The sequence below is a fragment of the Anthonomus grandis genome, chromosome 22 (assembly GCF_022605725.1).
Source record: "Anthonomus grandis grandis chromosome 22, icAntGran1.3, whole genome shotgun sequence".
NCBI classification, from domain to species: Eukaryota; Metazoa; Arthropoda; class Insecta; order Coleoptera; family Curculionidae; genus Anthonomus; species Anthonomus grandis.
Window position 1 is genome coordinate 20,181,356 of NC_065567.1, and position 18,477 is coordinate 20,199,832.

Genomic DNA, 18,477 nt, shown 5'->3' on the forward strand with positions numbered 1-18,477 from the left:
GTTTGTTTTTTTGAATGATTTTTATCTATAACTTTCTGAAAATTTAGAATAGAAAAGTTTACAATAATGCAGAACTTCAGGCCAAAATAAAGAAAAATAATTGTATAGGAATATTAAAACACCACACCGTAAAATAAAATTTAAATATTGATCAATATACAGATTAAAATACCAAAATTTAAAAAGAACAATAAGAGCAACACCTATTATAATTAAATAAAAAGTAGAGGGAAAGCCAATTTTTATAATACTAAGAGTATTATAAAAATTGTAATAAATATAAGTAAAAAAGAACGAACAAACCTTAAAGCTATTTTTTTAATTTTGGGTTACTGTTATAACAGTAATAATCGTCATCGTAATTTTTGTTGTATTTTATTCACAATAAAAACTATAAAAATATATTTTCAACTACCGACCGATTCAAAAACTGAAACTGTACTGCCTGTTATTACCGAACAATTTATCGCATAAATACAGCGTTGAAATTTGATAATACAACACAAAAATGTACTCTAAAGCTCAGTTTTTAAAATTCAATAAGTTATCAAATAGCTGTCAATGAAAAAATAAAATCTATTTTATTAGCTTTTTTGGTACACAAAGAATGGTCCAATGTAAAAAATATAACACAATGTTTTAATTTACTCGCCTATAGCTACATGTAGTGCTCGAAATTATAATTTAAAATCGACAAAGTGGAGTAACAATACAGGAAAAACAATAAAAACATTAATAATTGGAAAAAAGCCGAAGGGTCTGAACTCACAGATGTTCTATTTTTTTATTAGTTTACTCGCGTTTTATCCAGAAATTGTCAGTTTTTATTTGAACAGCCAAAATAAAAAGGATTGTTTTTAAGAAATCTTATTTATAAAAAAAAACTGTCGTTATCAGATGTTATATATTTAAGTAGTTTTAGTTTTTCATTTAGAAACAGTTTTAAACTTCGTCTGGGGATAAAAAACTTAAATTAAAAACGTGGCTTACGAGCTTTTCCACTTTGGGGTGTAATAAATGCATTCGTGCAGCTTGATTGTGCCCAAATGCATGAAAACAGCTTCCCAAATGGCATATATATTTCGAACTGTGTATACCAATTTATTTCAATTATTTAGCTTGAATAATGTTTTCGCCAAGGGCGGTTTCAAATTTAAATTATGATTTTATACTTTATTTTCATGGTTTAATTTTGCTGCGTAGTTAATTAATTAAGCATAAAACTGAAAGGTATTTTAAATGTATATCTTAATCTCTGTTAAATAAAAAAATAGTTCCTAAAATAGCAGCTGACATACTTTGCAACTCCAAGGTTTGTTTGCTATCGGTTCCTCGTTTATACAAAACAGTAAACAAAACGAAATAATTAATAAACCAGTAGGTAACTAATTATTCATAGAACATCAGCCCTGATTTTGTCCCTTTATACTCATGTATTTAGTAGCCCGTATGAACCGTTGTGCGTGAATATTCATTTTTGCTAATAAGTGTACCAAACTTTGGTTTTCAACTAATGATCTGCATGTTCAAAGCATCAGGACTTCGACAATTAAAATGTTGAGGACGGAGCGCCGCTGATATCTAGTTTTGCAATATAGCGCTCAATTATGTCAGAGTTTAAACGTTAAATCTGCGTAGGTAGGAAATTTGTATCGTTATAGATTCAAAACCATAAATTGGATTAGCACTTTTTAATTGAAATCGTGTGTAATTTTATAATAAAGTTATAAACTCCTACATATTGTTTAGTAATTATTATAAAGAGCGACTGGGAAAGCGAGTTTTTGAATTTTTTTTTGAGTTCGTCAACACTTGGAAGGTTGAGAATAACGAGTTAAGTTACAGGTTTTCAAAAAAATTTGGAAATTTGAGATGTTTGTAAATAATATACTTAGTTTATTATTCTGAATATTTTTGAAATCAAATCCAAATTGCTTTCGCAAACACAGTTGCTAAAAACAAGTCGATTTGATTAAAGTTGCCTTAGCGTAAAAGTTAATAACCGGGATCCGAGGCGTTAAATGTGATTAAGGACATATTTTTGCTAATATATTCGAAACGAGTTATCGAATTTTTGCCAAATTTGTCATGGGTAATGATGTGTATTTTTTTATACGTAGGTACAGGGGCGGCTTAAAGGTATTTTTTAAGATAAATATGTATATGAATATTTTTACGAAAACACTCCTATGCTAACGCTTCATTTTCAATTAATATTTTAAATTAGAAACTGTGATAACAAAAACTCATCAAAAGATAAAAAACTCCGGTTTCTTTAAAATGAAATAAAAAAAAATTGTGCGACAAACAAAATAAATATTATATTATATAAATATTATCCCTTTTTTATATTTTACATTATTGGTCATTATTTAGAATTTATACTTAGAGACGCCTCAGAACACACAGATTCAGGAAAATCCCTGAATCGAGAAAGAGTAAACAATATTCGTTACTCAGATACGGCTTGCATATAGCGTAAAGGAGTTACAAAATCTCACAAATAGGGTAACAGAGTGCAGTCCAATGAATGTCCAGGATATTAGTATTAAAGAGACAAAACTAATAGTTGCAAGAAAAGACAACATTAATAACTGTCAGCCTATAATCAACCAAAAACTAATAGAGCGAGTGAACAACATTACTTATCTTGGAAGTCAAGCAATGAGATCATTGGCAGGAAATACGAAATAGCATTAACAAGTAAAGGACTGCGTTCAGACTACTTTCACGCAATTCTGCATTGTTACGTATTTTCTATCCTGTTTTACTAGATAGAAGTATGAAATACTTACTGAAGCTACAACAAACAAATTTGCAGCATTCGAGATTATGGATATGTCGTGAAATATTTATATATCCCTATCTTAATCCAATAATTAAAAGAATATGGGAATAAAGTGATGTTTTTCAGATATATTCTGACAACTTAAACTTCAAAAACACCATTTCTAGATTATCCAGACAATATTAATAAAATAAAACCATGATATAGATAATAGGGAGAAAAGTTGAATTTATATTTATATATCCCTAACTCAGTGCGTTAATTAGAAAAGGATGGGAATATAGTGATATTGCTCAAGTGATATTGCAATCTGATGAATTAAATTCGAAAAACACTATTTCCAGATGATCCAGATAATATTAATGAATTGAAATTATGATATAAGAAATAGGAGGAAAAGTTGAATTCTCATTTATATAGATTGTGTTATAGTGAGCTACGTATTACCCAAAATAATGGCAACACCGCTTGGTTGCGGCTTGCAGGCGGCGGAATTTTTCGTTTTTATTTTTTGAACCGGGAGTCAGCAGACCTTACTTTGCTGTGTTACTGCACGTTGCATTAATAATTTTTGAGCGTTATTTTCCTGTTTTTTTCACTATGGCTGTTTATACCCCTTCCGAAAGAGTTCAACTAATTAAATGGTTTTATGGAGGCAATTCGGCAGTACAATGTAGAGATTTGTTTTCAGTGACATTTGAAAATAGACCGATTCCTTGTGCAAAAACGGTTTTAAATGTGGTTACAAATTTTGAGACATCTTTTGTCTTCAAGATTGTAAAAAATGCCACACAAAACGTCAAGAACCACCTGTTGAAGTGGTCCAGGATATAGAACGGCGGGAAGAAATGCAAACCATTTACTTACAGTTACAGTACCCTAGAACTTGATTCGACACGGTCCACTAGAAGTGTTGGAGAGGAACTGGGAATGAGCAATAAAACTGTTGCTGAAAAAATATGGGTACAAATGTTTCAAAAAGTATTCAAAAACTCAGGATATATTTCCTGAAGATCAGCGGCGAAGAATGGAATTTTGTGAAACCATGATGGAAAAGGCAAATGAAAACGAATATTTTTTAAGAAATATTTTGTTTTCTGATGGATCTTTTTTTTCATTACATGGCAAACACAATCCTTCCATTGTTCGTTATTGGTCGCAGGAAAACGAGCACAGAAGTTTTCAGTTTTGTACCCAGTATCCTCAGAAATTGAATGTTTGGGCAAGTATTTTGGGCGACAATGTTATAGGGCCATTTTTTATTGATGGCACTTTAAACGCCCAAAAGTACCTTGAGTTGCTGCAAAACCAAGTTCTTCCTGCCATTCAAATCCTACCTGATGTAGACCTGGGATCGGTTTATTTTTAGCAAGATGGCTGTCCTGCTCATAACGCGGCTAGGGTAAAAGAATTTTTACCAAATACTTTTCCTAACCGCCTTATTAGTGGGACTGGCGATATTAAATGGCCTCCTAGATCTCCAGATTTGTCTCTAAATGACTTTTATCTATGGGGTTACCTTAAGCAGGCCATTTACAAGCATAAATTTAGTAGGCCAACAAATTTAGAGGAGTTGCGAAATAAAATTGGTGCCAATTCCATTTTACCTGAAACTCTTTTGGAGGTGCGAAATAGCTTTTACGATAGGTTAAGTTTTTGTTTAGCGAAAAAAGGCGGTTTATTTGAGCCTTTTATTTAAAAAATGATATGTTGTTAAGTTTGTTTATTAGAGTTTTATTTCTAATTGTTTATTATATTTTCATCAGAGTTGATATTATATTTTTATTAGAATAACGCTTTAATTTTCATTATGCAAAACACAGCATATTAAACATTTTAAGATTACAATTCTATGCAGGTTTTACACATTGTCATGTCTGTAAAACCCGCATTAGAATAAATATTTTAAAAATGCCTGGATTTTCGCGTAATATTTTGGGACATTTTGTCGCCAAACGACGCAGCTCCCACGAAAGTCAGATATTTACTAATTCCGTCCTCGGGCCGGCCGGGGCGGTGCTCTGTCGCAGGCACTCGTACACGCACGACGTTGCAAAATTTCGCCTCTATACGGTTTCCTATAAGTAACGAACGAAAACACGATCTGCATATCCCTATCTCAGTCCGTTAATTAAAAGAATGTGGGAATAAAGTGATATTTTTCAGATATAATCTGACCAATTAAACCCAAAAACCAGCAATTTCAGATAATCCAAATAATAATATTAAAACAAAACCATGATATAGGAAATACGGGGAACAGTTGAATTCTTATTTATATATACCTAACTCACTCTGTTAATTTAAAAAGGTGGGAATAAAGTGATATTTTTCAGGTACAATCTAATCAATTAAACCCGGAAAAAATAATTTGCAGATGATCCAGACACTATTCATAAAATGAAACCATCACATAGGAAATAGGGGGGAAAGTTAAATTCTCATTTATATATCCCTATCTCAGTTTTCTCTTTAAAAAAATTATATTTCCAGATGATCGAGATACTAATAATAAAATGAATCGATAATATACCAGATAGAGGGAAAATTTGAGTTTTCAGTTATATATCCCAGTCCGTTATTTAAAATAAGATAAAAATAAGGTGCTATTTTTCAGGTATAATCTGACCAACTAAACCCAAAAAACATCATTTTCAGATGATCCAAACCATATTAATAAAATGAAACCATGATATAGAAATAGGGAAAAAAGTTGAAAATTCTCATGTATATATCCCTATTTCAGTCCGTTAAATAAAAGAAGATCAAGTGATATTGATCCGGTGTATGTAGATATGGCGAAGACTTCTGAGGATTCCTAGGACAGCACGTAAAACCAATGTTTCTATACTGGAAGAATTGGGAATTCAGTAAAGGCTGGTAAGTGTAATACAGCGGCGAATTCTGAAATACGTTGAGCCCATCACTTGGAGTAAGGACGACACTCTGGAGAAACGGGTTGTATAGAGAAAGCTGCAGAGAAAACAGCGCTCCTTAAGACGATGGATCGACAAACTTAAGGAATTTACAGGCCACTAATGTCTAAGACAGGGATAAATATTGGAAGATTGCCCAAACGGCAACTTAACATGGTATCATGACATTTCAGCCTTGAAGATAGAGAGAGAAAAATCACTATTTCTGTAACTTTCAGTTTAATTTGTTTTATTGATTAAAACCCCAATATTTTTTTAATATATTATAGAAGAAAAAATAAAACCTCCACTTTGATGTTTGTATAAAAAAAAAATTTAATAATTTCTTGTTTCTCAATTTCACTAACTTTGTGATTATTTCAGACAGTCAGAAATCAACACTTATAAATACCGTGAAGGTTATTCGTAAGAATGAACATCAATATAAATATTTTCCTCTTATACGAAGTACATAATAGCAGGAAAAATAAAATTGAAAAATAAATTTAAGCAAAATACGTCAAGGCGACTATAAACCCGCGTATATTGATCTTTTTATAATTGACAAGAAGATGGTGTAAGGTCTGATCCGGAACATGGAATAGGGACAGGTGCAGTTGACACCAGCACCGTCGAAATACTCGAAGTAATCTCTGGCCTGCTTTTCAGCATAATACATGTCCAATTCAACTGAAATAAGTCCATGGTTTTGGACGGGGCAGGCTTTTTATTAGGTTGATATGACTGGTGACACCGTCTCTTTTGACACGTTAATAATACATCAATAACATACTACGTGTTTTACTGATAATTAATTGCCCAGTGTGGGCTTTTATTAAATTATTAAAACCCGATGAGGATCGGATTTTCTCTCACGCCAGCTTCATAATCACTAAACAGCACGCCCTGCCCGCCGCCATCCGACACGACTCGACTTTACCCAAAAAAATGTTTGCCTAATTGTCCTGTGTGTGGATTAATTTATATCCATTATGAATTATGTTAGCTTTCATTCTTTTTTTAGCACCGACGATTTACAAAGCCATTAGTATTTTTTCACTGAAATCAATTAAATATGAATACGTTTCTTGTATCATTACGCTTCTTATCCTTTTGTTATCAAAAAGCTCGAGTAAAGTTGCTTAAGTATAAACCAGAAGCACTTTGTAGCGTTTTTACAGTTCATTGAATGTAAATTAAAAGACTCGATGTAAAAAAATAGTGAACTGATTTATTTACACCCTAACTCTACTAAACACGACCACTTAAGGCTACAAGACATATTTATTTGCTTCTATTTATATCTGATTTAAAGGAACTAGTCTCACGCTAGCGGGGTCTCCTTATATAAGCGGCAGACCATGGTCCGGGAAGATTCGCTTACCTTCCACGCGTCTCCAGAGATGTCGTGCGGTGTGCTTGTATTACCGCAATGATTCATTTGCCAATATTGTGACAATATGGTGATTCATCAATTGTTTATCGATTTTAGACACACATACGATAGTATTTTAAGAGTTAAACTATGGAAATTTAAGGAAGTTAACAAGTATATGTGTCAACGGCTCTAGGAGTAGAGCAAAATGTGTGAAAAAATGTTCGTTTGAGGTGTGCAAGCTGATTCTCTCGCCCCATATATTGTTCAATATTGCCTTGGAAAGAGAACAATGAACTGAATTATCAAAGTAATTAAGACCTCATGGTTGAGATGACCGACAACCAGACTCTCGAGTGATTAAAATCTTCTGGAAACAACATCAGGAAGGACGGGATCTATGGTAAAACCCGATGCAAATAGAATATGATTCTAAATTGATGCAAGATAGAGAAGGACGCCAAGATCCACTAAAGGTGGTAGAGCTACAAATGATGACGATGAAAATATTAAAAAAAAAGACCTAAAATATTACAATTTAATAGGTTTGTGATATAATTATAGCTCAGGACAGAACAAAATTGAAAAAAACATTATCCGAACAAACTGACTCAAAACAATTTTGCCTAATTGTCCTAGATGGACTAATTTATATCCATTATGAATAATGTTAGCTTTTATTATTATTTGGTAACACCAACGCCTTAGAGCGACATTAATTTTCTTTTTATTGAGATCAATTAAATATGAATTTAGGTTATGTCATTTTCTTTTATTGGTGAAAATATATCTTTTAAACACCGACGATTTAGGAAGCTATTAGTTTTTTATTGAGATTAAATAAACATACATTTGTTGTTTATATTAATTTAATTTGGAGAAATTTATGTGCACAGTTCCAAAAATATTCAAAAAATATTATAATTTAAACAAAAAAAGGTGCATAACTTTAATGGATATGACCTATTGCAACAAATTTAAATAAGGCATTTTTACTGACGTGATTTAACGCCGTAGACTAAATAAATGACACTTTTGTGGTCACGCTTTTTGTTCTATATAGTAGTGATCTAAAATTAATGCTAAAAGGGATAAACAAAACATAAAACAGAAAACTATAGTCCTGTATATATGCTTAACAATTTCTCTAAATGTTTTTGGAAGAGGTACTTCTCCTAGCTTAATTTCTGTACATCTCTTAAGGAGGAAAAGTTTCCAGATAATTTGAAACATGTAGTTTTTACTCCTGTGCTTAAATCTGGAACTGTTTGCTCAGATAGAGAATTATAGATCAATACCTCAGCAACTCTATTTCTAAAATGTTTGAAAATTTGCTTTATAATGACATTTTTTACCTTGAAATTTGACTGTGTTAAATCTATATGTTTTTACAAGCTCTGCAGCAGAGGTTATAAAGAAAACTTATTAACCTCTGTAATAAGAAACTAATTAATAAGAAAACTTTTTTTAAAGAAATTAGATATTATTTTGATAGACTGCACCAAAGCACTTGACAAAATGGATCACACAATATGGATTGAAAAAACTCATTAAATTCAACTTTAACAAAAAGGCTTGTTTGTTCATAAAATCATAGTCTCTGATATATACAAAATCAAGTTAAAGTGGGAGACAGTTTATCTAAAAGTTTTATATCAATATGAGGAGTACCACAAGGAAGTAATTTGGATTGTACTCTCTTTACTATAATTATTAATGATTCACAAAAGCTGCAGTCTAACTCGTTATGTCAATGGTTTTTTTCTTTTACAATTACTCATGGGAAAAGCATACAAAATCTGGGTTTTATTATTCGAAACTCAAGCTTTAAAAAAACACTACTACTAATATATTATGCATTAGTAAGACCCCACTTAAAACATGCGTCTGTCAAATGGACTCTACAAGCTGAATCCCCTATTGCTCACATAGAGAAAGTTAAAAAAATCTTCCCAAGATTCCTTTACGTTAAGAAGTTTAAAGTTTATCCCTATCTAATTTCCCTTAATACTATGTTGGGTCGTTTTAAGGTTTAGAATTATCTTTTTATATATATATATGTTACACAAAAGATTAAGAATCTAAACTATGACTTTCCTCATTCTGCTTTTTTAATTCTTTTATTTTAGATTAGATATATTCTGTTTTAATAATTATTTATTTTAATCTTAGGCATACATAGGATTGTAAGCACTCTGTTAATGTAACTATGAATTGGGTTTATGTTTTAAAGAGGTATTAATAAATAAATATATTTCTCATATAAATTAAGTACAAAATGTCTAAGAATAAATTTTAAAATGTTTACTGTCCATTCATTACCCTGAAGGTAGTAGAAGCTTTAATACCAAAACGTGGGCCTAATTTAAATTTAATAATTCATAATGGGATAAACCCTGGAAATCTGTTATAATAATAATACAATTATAATGATTTAAACCTATTTTAAAAAGTTATATCTGAATAGTTCTATACTGAATACGAAAGTCGGTATAGGCAAATTAATGGCTTTACTTGCCGTTTAAAAAATGATCGCCCCCCAATTAATTCTTAATCTTGTATTGATTTTTAATTATCATCCTGTTTACTCCATTAAATATTCGCTGATATATTAGACAAGATTAAAGGCTACTGTTTGAGGGGGCAAATTAGTGAAATTTTAGGAACTAACTTACAAGGAAATTATTGAACTTCTTTATGTAAAAACATAATTTCTTAAGTGACTTGTAATGTCCTAGTAGTATCCTTGACTTATAAAAAAAATTAAAATATTCAATATGCTTTTTATACACTCAAATAATAATTCTAAATAAAAAGTAATACATTTTACTTTTCTCTTTACAATCCCACGTACTACTTTAACGCATTAGCAATGACCTAGTCCCTAAAGAAAATATATGTATTTGTATATGATAATAGGCTTGAGAAAATTATTTAATAAGTGCTAAACAGTGGGGCGAGAGGGTTAATTGTAGTAAGTTTAACCTTTTTATTGCTTAAGATTAGGACCAAATTAAAAACTCACAGCTACAATAAGCTAATGGAACTATTTACCTTAAGTCAAATCTTTTTCCTACTAGTATGCCGCAAATATCCTTTCCTATATGTTGCAAAATTTGTCCTTATTACATTACGATATGAAGATTATTTGGCTCATACACGGATAGACAGAGAAACAGAGAGGGAAATAATGATAATTAACCTCTTTAACTTTCCCATTCTATTAGTTACTAATAGGTTAAAATTGGATGACCTGCAAAATTCAATTGCTGGTAAATTATTTAAGTTTAATAGTAAATTCCAAATACGTTAACTTTTTCGTGCAAAATGTGTGACTGCAATTAGGTTTTTTTTTTAATAAAGCATGAAAATCACTGAGTGGGTATTAAAGATAAACTTGAGTCGAACACATTGTGAATAAGAATCCGTCTGTTTTCTCGAAAAGGTTTCTGAAGAAAAAAGAAGTTGAAATTATAGTCTAAACACGTTCTGCTCTGATTTGATTCCTGCACGGTTGGCCGTCTCAAGTCCGTGCGATATAGGATAATACAGTCTAAATGTACTGGCCATATTTTTCTCCTGCATCTTGAATAGCAGGAAATTTAGTTTGTTAGAAGGGTAAAATTGCACCTGCCTATAAATTCCTTTTATGACTTTAAAGTAGTCGTACTTACATACCAATGATAAGTATACATTTTGCAGAAAAAAATCTGAAAAAAAAATATTTCTTTTTAAAAAGTTTGCCGCGACAATCGCTTGGAAAAATATTAAAAACAAAGTTGAAAACGAGATGGTATTTTATATCCCCTAAAAGTGACTTAGGAAGTTCTTTATTTATATATCCTTTTTATCAATTTTCAGTTCGGATTGGTCTTTCTTATCAACTTTATACCCTACCGTCCCGCAAATATAAATAAAATCTCGACTGTCAAGAGATTTGAATCAGTCGCTTGATTTTCATTATTATGAAACCATTTTACACGGTAATTTAATTTCCATTTGCTTATCTTAAGACAGATGGCGACGGTGTGAATATTATAATTATTCGCAAGAAAAACGACAGGACTTAATACATTCATACAAGGTATTTAACTGTTATCTATATGGTCGCCAGCTACCAAATACATCTTTTTTTTTACGTGTCTCGAAAACGAGTTTGTTAAATTAATCCTGTCTCATGATAACCTCGGGTATATGGGTGTTCTTCGGATTAAATTATACCATCATTTGCACGCCGTGTTAAAACCAAAACAAAAAACGTGAAAATAATCAGCCGGTATTAATTTCTTGACTTATCCCGAAACGAATCGAAAGCGAAGAGCTTTTTTTTGCATAAATATTTTATTTTAATTTGACAGTATTCGAAGGTTTGCGGTTTTTTTTTCATTTTCGACCATCACAGCTTTATAACGCATTGAGTCAATTTGGACGTATTACCCTCCAGATTTAACCTTCTAGTCGTTCTGATGTCCTGAATCTAAAAAAATGGTTTTTGTTAATATAGAGTAGATTTTTTTATGAAATTTTTGTTGTAGGTATTTCAAGGCAACCAAGTGGTAAAGTTTGTCTAATTAAAAAATCACTTAAGAAGAACTATAACAAAGTAACTTGAAAACTGGAATAACCATTTGTAACTTCATCTAGTAGCAGACATTGCAGTGCTTGATTAATAATTAAAATCGGTTCATAACTTAAAAATTTATAAGAGTGTTTCCAATCTGAATTCATAATACAGAGTATTTTTTAATATTGCCAACAAATTTAGAGAGGTATGCCTTATATGATATTAAATAAACAATTTTGATATACATATGTCCTAAAGACATTTAAAATATGTTGTATTTTTTTATGTAATGAATGCCCCTTAGTTATTTTCTTCAAAATTGTGCGTTATTTCTATGCATCCAGAGAGCCATTAAATGATACTCAACTTAAATTTTCACATTCATTCAAAAAAAGGTTTTCTTGTAGGTCTTGTAATAAAATTAATTTTTAAATTCCATATTTTTCTTAAACCATATAATCTGATCTCTTGGTCTTTTATGGCACTATTATACCCAAAAAATAAAAACCATTTTTACATACAGCCAAAAAATACCCTGTAAAATTTTATCAATATATAACATGAATAATTCAATTAAATTTTGGGACGAGTAATTTTAGACAAGCTTCTAAGGTATGCCCGTTTCCGTCAATTTTTATTTTTAAAGTGGAATATCTTTAGCATGTTTTAAACCCGTAACTTTATCTTCTTAATGAGGATAAATTTACCCTAAAAAAAAGTGAAAAGGAAATAAGTATTGACTGATATTTTATATTTGGGACCTTTAGCTCCCGTAACTACTGCTGTCGTGATGTTGTTTGCTTATCATCAATTATTTAATCATGTCTAAAATATCAAAGTATATTTAAAATGTTTTATTGCATTTGTCAAAATCATGACTTTGCGCATCTTAGTTTTTTTGAAATGCGCAGAAAGGAGACGTACACGCAACATGTCGTACCGCAGTGTTGCAATTGATGCCAAAGTTCATCTAGGTATAACCAAACCTCACCTGATATTGCCTTTATATACAGCAATGTCTGGAGGATCGGAATAATTACAGGATATAATTTCCCGTACTATTAAAGATTGCGATTTTCATAAACCTATACTACTTTAATGTCGCAAACAACAATGCCCTACTATTTTTTTTTATTTCTGGGTTACGGTGTAAAACAGCTTTAGTACAGGCCTTTTTAGTACAATTCTGATTTACTTGCTGAAGCCTCTGACTCTAAATGTTAAGTTTAAATTATTATGCCAGTGATCTCATGAACTTAATTTAAACTGAAATTCAAAAAAATCGAATTTAATGGCTTTTGGAAACAAAAATGGAGTTAAGTTGGAAATTCAAACATGCACAATATAAAGCTGCAATTTGTCGATCTCACTTCCAATCTGGGTGTTTCTGTTGATTCTCAACTACGATTTAGCGAGCATGTAGAGCAGTTAAAGCGGAGGGTATTTTCTAAATTGAAAATCGTTTCAACAAAAAATAGATTCGCTTACCCTTTCAGTCTTTAACTACTGCAATTTTATTATTTATATACTTGATGTGCTTTATAAAAATATGATACAGGTCATGCTTGTGCTCTTTTGATTTTTAAATTAAAGAACGTGGACATATCATTTATACAATTTTACCCATAAACTTTTAGCTAATTATGATCGCAATTTTCATATCTTACTCAATATCGTTATAGCATGCGTTCCCTACATTCTGTAGATAATAGTCCACATTTTTCATATAAAATTCATAATAATAATTAAGGTAGAAATAAAATTTAAAAAATCTTAATATTTTGACTTCTACTAAACTTTATGTTGCAATTAGTGATTTATATAGCTCCCAATTTTGATTTTTTTTGCTGCTTTGTCGGCTTCTATCATCAACTACCATCCAGATCATCTTAATACTTCTTTTCATTAACTATTATATATTGCTATAATAACTATAAACGACGAACATCATTCCATTGATAATTTTAATAATGTTGGAACAAGATGAATAATTATGTTGAACAATATACAAAATTTTCATTTTTTCTTGGATTGAAATAACAAATTGTTCAATTCCTCAACAATCTTTTTGTGTGCATTTTTTAATTTTTCAAACCAATGATTTTTTAACATTTAAGTAAATAATGTTTGCCCTTTTTAATCGAGATATAGACGAAAATACTTATTTTTAAAATAAGTAGGAGTGCGTACCTGATGTTGGTTATTCAGCCTGAAATTTCTCAACGTTTTTTTTTTCGTTTAAGTGAGTAATTTTTCCCTTTTAATGGAGATACGGACCAGTATGATATTTTTAAAAGACAAAAATAAGTAGGAGTGCGTAGAGCTCCTATTCCTATGTAGAGGAGCGTGCGGGATGATGCTACCTATTTGATTGCCGTCCAAAAGCATATTTTTGTATTTTCTAAGAGTGTAATATTAGACAGTTTCCTGAGAAAAAAATAGGTAGGGGAGTGTATAACAATATGGTACAACATACACGATTGTTGTTGTTTATTCGACCTCAAATTCTTAACGTTGATTAATGCTAAGGTCGTAAATTTTCTGTGTACAAAAATGTGTAGAGGAGCATACACGTTGATTCTACTTATTCGACCGCCATCCTAAAGCATATTTTTGTATTTTCCAATCGTGCAATAAAAATAGACTATTTCAAGAAAAAAAATAGGTAGGGGTGTGTACAAAAATAACGTAGAACACACACGATTGTTTCTGTGGCTTATTGGACTCTAAATTCCTTAACGTTCTTTTAATATTTTGGTCCTACGTTTTCTCTTTTTAATCGAGACATGGACCAAAATGCGTATTATTAAGAAATAAATAGGTAGGAGTACGCACACGATTGTTGCTGCTTATTCGACCTCAAATTCGTCGACATTCTCTTATCTTTTAAGTGAGTAACTTTGCTCTTTTTCTAATCGAGACATGGGCCAAAATGCGTATTATTAAGAAAAAAAATAGGTAGGGGTGCGCACACGATTGTTGCTGCTTATTCGACCTCAAATTCGTCGACATTCTCTTATCTTTTAAATGAGTTACTTTGCTCTTTTTGTAGAGACATGGACCAATATGCTCATTTAAAAGGAAAAAATATCTAGGAGTGTATACAAAAATATGTTGAGGAGCATACATGTTGATTCTACTTATTCGACCGCCGTCCTAAGCATATTTTTGTATTTTTTAAGCATGTAGTAGCAGAACCATCACTTAATACTAAATAATTGGTCTAAACATATTGTAGAAGGGACACGAATATTGCTACTTATTCATCCTTAAGTTTCCTAACGTTCTTTTAACGTTTAAGTAAATAAGTTTCCTCTTTTTAATCGAAATATATTAAAATTCTTATTCTAAAATTTGAGAAAAGTATTTCGGAATAGTGTGCTTTTAAGCAGACTATTGATCTTTGCATAATATTTCAGAAAATTCGTAAGACAATTGATTACTACACTAAAAGCAGAAAGATGCATAAACATTTATAAACTTTAAATTAATAATTTTACTTTTTCTTTTACCAGAAATTAATACTATTATAAAAAAACAGATCAAAAGTTGAATGAGTGGAATACTTGTTTCACGCTAATACGAGTTTAAAAAAGAAGTTTTCAGAACAACTTTGCGCTGGCTTCTTGGAGAGAAAAATAAGGAAAACCCCCAATCCGTTAATTGCGAGAGGCGAAGGAAATGTGAGAAATCATTAAAACTAATTTTAAATGCTAACATATTGGAAATATGAAACCTTTTGGGCTTTTGATAAAATATGCGGTATTTAAAGGGAAGAGAGAGCGACTAACCAAAATGAGTTCCGCTTGCCTTTAAAATATTTCACCAGTGTTCTTGGCATTTACTTTATACCCTGTTCTAAACCATCCACAAAGACAGCCATTTGCGATCGATCCTTCCTTTTGAAACACTTATTTGCCTATGTCCTGAAAAACTTTATAGGGCTTTGTTTTTATGATACCTTTCTGCATTAATAGGGTTTTTTATTTACAAAACGACTATAATAAAACAGGAAATACGAAATACCATTATAGTTATTAACTATCCTTAGTAGTCTTTTTTAATCTAAAAATCAATAAGCAAAATAGGTTCTTGATCAATATTTTATTCTTAACCATTCGACTATCCTGTAACGATATTTGAATTGACATCTGTAATTGCATATTCTGAAAAGTTATAAAACGGCGCATACGTACTTCCGCGAAAGTTCAGTTTATGTCGAACCTAAAACTTTTTTGTTTCGATTTAAAAGTTTTAGTATATACGTATCGGAAAGGAGTTTATTTATTGTAGCTGTTGGGATAAGTTATGTGGCGGCGGGAAAAATGTCAAAAAGTTATTAAGTTTAGAGTTAAAATACGTAATGGTAAATAACTTTGCACTTACTTAAAATAAATACGTCATTTATTTCAAATAAGAGGACCTTATATCTATATATTTAATTTTTTTGTTTAGATCTAGAAAGAATATACTCGTACTAGATTAAAATTATAATTAATAAAACATTTTAATAATAAGGCTGAATACTATGTAAAAATGAAAATACTTTTCTTTAGAATATTAGTAAAAAAACGTTTTAAATAAAGACTACAAGAATGGATTCAGAAAACCACTTGCCAAATTTTACATGACTTAGTGAATAATAAATAAAATGTACTGAAGCTACCACTAACAAGGTGTCAACTTCCGTATTTTTTTTTCGTTAATTTGTAGGTATATACTTATTTGTGATGAATTGTAAAGTTTTGGCAAATAAACGCTATAGAATATATAAGGCATAATGTAAAAGCTTAAATGCTTAATGCCATCAGCATAACCCATGACTTTAAGCTTAGATACTAAAAGCACATGACTGATCGTATCAAAGGCGTTATATTAATCAAGCAGTAAAAATACTGTAACGTTACACTAAAAATATCACTGGTTACTTTAGCAAGTGCTGTAGTTATACTTTGTCTACTCTTAAATCCACACTGAATATTAGATAATAATTTGTTATTTAAAAAATAATCATGAGTTCGTTTATAAAAAATCTTTTTAAAGATTTAAGACTCTGCTGATTCCACATCAGCAGAGTGGGAGAGAGTTTCAATTTCGCCCTTTCAATCAAGAACTAAGAAAATATCAATAAGTGTTATTAGCATCGGATTTAAAAAGATAAAGGGGTAAATCGTTCTTTATTTAATCTAAAGTATATATGTTTAAATTGCAAATTGTAGACCATATTTTACGACTATTATTATGTGAAGCAATAAAATTTAGATAGTTTTACTTCTCTCGTCTAATTATAGTAACCTTTAAATTTTCATTATGTTCCAATTCTAATTTTTTAGATTTTTTGAAGCTCATCAATTAGCATTCTTAGATTAGGTGAAAGCCAATTAGCTTTTGTATTTGTGCTTTTAGGTGTTTTTATAAGAACGTGCTTATTAAATAGTTTCATAGTGTATTATCTTTATTATTATGAATTACCAATCTAGAGGTATTATCTGTAGATGGCCCTAATAAATAAAAAAAATCAATACTTAATAAATGAAATCTAAAAAATCATTAATGTTGAGTTAAAAGTGATGCAGAGATGAGTTTACTGAAAACATTTAGTGATCATAATAATCAAAAAAAAAAATCAGAGTAATTTCTCTTAAAGTACAATGATGGTTAAAAAGTTAAATAAATGGTTCAATATTTTACATGAAACATCTAATGCAATCATAATTACATAATATGAAAATAGAAAACTACGATCACTTCATAATGCTTAAGGGACTTTACTAGCGTTAATTACAATGGACATGAGATATTTTATTAAGATTATAAGTGCTATCAGACCAAGAAGAATTGATTTTTTAGCATCTTTCGATATAACATCTGTAGTTGGTACGACAACGTAGGAAAAATTATATTATAGGATGATTTGATTGTAATTGGAAACTAAGATGTGTCTAAAATCCCAAATAATAGAAAAAAATCAACATTTGTCCACTTGATTATGACTCTTTAGTTATAAAATTTTAATAGTTTTCATCATTATCCAATGCAAATTCAACAATCCTAGAATTTTTTTTTTAATATTCTAATCATCTATAATTAGTTGAGTTTTAGACATAATAAAATCGCATTACACATTTTATTTCGAAAAATTGGACTTGAATAACATAACAATTTTGCCAAATGTGATCATGTACCACATTTTATATAAACGCATGTTTAATGGTATAAAGTTTATCAGGCATAACTTAAATAGATATGATTTGCAACTATTTAAGGTTTTAGATAAAATTTCTTTTTTTGTTAAAGCTCATTACTTTTTAAAAGTAAAGCAACTATTGATTTTTAAATCCCCACCTAAAGCAAATACAGACACGTGATTCCCGATATTCAACAGCGAATCGAAATGTGTAGTAAAATTTGGTATGTGTTCAAAAGCAGTGCTCAGTCCAATTATGAAATTTTAGGAGTAGAAAAATAATATTTAATGAAACAAAATAAATTATATATATTATATTAATAGCATTTTTCACCGGATATTTTCCTAGACTATTTAAATAAGCAATCGTAAAACCTATATTTAAAAAAAGGCAAACATATATGGTTAAAAATTACCGACCAATAAGTTTAGTATTAAACTTAGCAAAAGTATTTAAAAAAATCCCATCCAAAAAAAGAGCTCCAGAATTTTTAGACTTAGCAAGGGCTTTCGACACTGTATACCATGGATTATTTTTTCGAAAGCTAATAAATATTGGAATCCGGGATTACTTAAATTAATAAAACGCGATTTAGTGAAATAAAATGCTTAAATTTTGAGGTCCCACAAGGTACTAAAATCACGTCA

At 30.3% G+C, this 18,477-nt stretch overlaps 1 protein-coding gene across 1 annotated transcript in view; it reads right to left on the reverse strand.

Annotated features, from left to right (window-relative positions):
• Positions 1-18,477, reverse strand: part of LOC126748430 (agrin-like) — a 434,242-nt gene that overhangs the window by 284,488 nt on the left and 131,277 nt on the right. The window lies entirely within an intron of this gene.